The sequence below is a fragment of the Myotis davidii genome, unplaced genomic scaffold, assembly GCF_000327345.1.
Source record: "Myotis davidii unplaced genomic scaffold, ASM32734v1 scaffold137, whole genome shotgun sequence".
NCBI classification, from domain to species: Eukaryota; Metazoa; Chordata; class Mammalia; order Chiroptera; family Vespertilionidae; genus Myotis; species Myotis davidii.
In genome coordinates this window covers 1,597,335-1,599,295 of record NW_006288719.1, presented here as the reverse complement: position 1 = coordinate 1,599,295, position 1,961 = coordinate 1,597,335, and the positions used below count along the sequence as shown (strand labels likewise).

The window sequence follows — 1,961 nt, the reverse complement described above, 5'->3', positions numbered from 1 at the left end:
CCCACTCGGAGAGAAGCGCCCCGGAGTACGAGGCGCCAGCAAGGCGAGGGCAGGGGCGCTCCGCACCCCGCGGGACCCGAGCCCGTCTGTGCAGAGAGAGCACCATCCAGGCACCCCAAAGTCCTTAAGGGACAGCCTCTCTGCAGATTTGCCCCGGCCGATGCGCACCGGGGGATGCTGCGCGCCTGAGGACCCCAGACAGGTGTCCCGGGAAAGCTCCGCGCCTCCCTCCCCCACGCCCGGGCCGCCGCGGGACGCAGGTCCAGGGAAAAGGAGAACGCATCGGCTTTGTACCTGATTCTGTCCTTCTCTGCCCTCTGCAGCTCCTCATTTCTTTCCAGCACCTGAAGGATCTTCCTGGCTTCGTCGTCATTTAGGAAACTAAAATCAAACCCCCGAGGAACGTTCGTCATTTTCTCTGGGTCGTGCGTGAGTTATCCTTAAGCTCCTTGGCGCCTCCTGTTACGATGACATCTTTCGACCTACAGAAGACTTGGTCCCATAGCCAATAAGTCTGTCCCTTTGAAAATCTAAAACCACAAACTTAGGGGACAGCCCATACCTACGGGGCTCATTTTGACACCACCTGAACGACAAGTTTGTCTCCACCTACCCCGCCGAGGTGCCAGATGAACGGCTACAGGGAGAGAGGGAACCAATCCCGTTCCCAAGGGGCGGGCCCCTTCTCATCCCCTCCCCTCCCCCCCCACCTCCTATCCTGTTTGCTAAACCAACAAACCTACTTACTTCTGCTGTTAAGTGAGGCTGAGGCTTAAGTGTTGGCTCCAAAGTATTTGTTTTGGCTGTTGCTGTTTGCTTTCAGAACTTGAGCTGGATTAATAGGAGGGCTAAGGAAAGAGGTTCGCCACGAAGCTTCCTTTTCCGTAAAGGGCCCATTGGAAGTAGAATCGCCTGTAGGCGCCTTAAAGGGGCTGAAGGAAGATTAGTTACCCTATTTGAAAGGCAGGAAAGGGCTGAACTCTGTATAAGTCTCTGTGAGCAGACCAGGCCCAAGGGCTGAATTTAAAGCATCCTTGGAAATAAATTATTTTTTGCCAAGCCTCTCATCCTTCAGATGCTCCCCCCCCACCCCCCACCCGATTGCCCCACAAAAGTCACTTTCAGATTTTAGGAAAGAAACAACATAAAACTGTTTATGGCATTTTAGGAGAAAGCCCTGAGGCAAAGAATAATAGGAAGCACCTGTTTGTAGCTTTCTGTAGGATTTGATCATCTTAGCCCTGGCTGGTGTCGCTCAGTTGGTTGGGCGTCCTCCCATGCACCCCAGGTTTCTGGGCTTGATCCCTGTAGGGGGCCTGCAGAAGTCAGCCGACACACACACGTATCTCCCTCACATGGACTTCTCTCCCTCCCTCCCCCCTTCCCTCTCTCCCTCCTTTTCACTCTCTAAAAATCAATGGAAAAAATATCCTCAGATGAGGATTAACAACAACAAAGTCCAAAAAGCATCAACCAGTAAAAAGACTGAGATATTTGCCCTCAATAAAAATTTTTTTAAAAAAGATTTGATCGTCTTAATAAGAAAAGTAATGCAAGTGCCACTTTCAAATACCTAATCCTCTGACTAAAGCCAAATAAAATCCTATGAAACCACAGAAACAGGTTTTCTTAGAAAGTAGTATTCAAAGATATGATGGCACTTTCTGAACATATCCATATTGATATTTTAAAATTATCAAGTCTTTTGCAGAAAATGTTGTTTCTTTTTGCTTCACTCTCCACACAAAAATAAACTTGGTCAGATCAACTTCCCTGCCCAAGGCCTCAGTTTGGTCACTTCTTATGTAGTGGTGATGTCACAAAATCATAGTGTCAAAAATGGCTACTTATGTTTTGGCCTCTGGGTCCTCTACTCACCTTGAGCATCATTGTTTAAGACATATGTAGGCAGGTCGCCATTCAAATAATTTTCAGTGGGTGTTTGTTATTTCTGCAGCAGG

At 48.7% G+C, this 1,961-nt stretch overlaps 1 long non-coding RNA gene across 1 annotated transcript in view; it reads right to left on the bottom strand.

Annotated features, from left to right (window-relative positions):
• Nucleotides 1-1,286, bottom strand: part of LOC107182659 — a 7,960-nt gene extending 6,674 nt beyond the window's left edge. Inside the window, exon 1 of the long non-coding RNA XR_001513385.1 lies at nucleotides 295-1,286. This is a non-coding gene — a long non-coding RNA (uncharacterized LOC107182659). The remainder of the gene's footprint in view (nucleotides 1-294) is intronic.
• Between the last annotated feature and the right edge of the window lie 675 nt (nucleotides 1,287-1,961).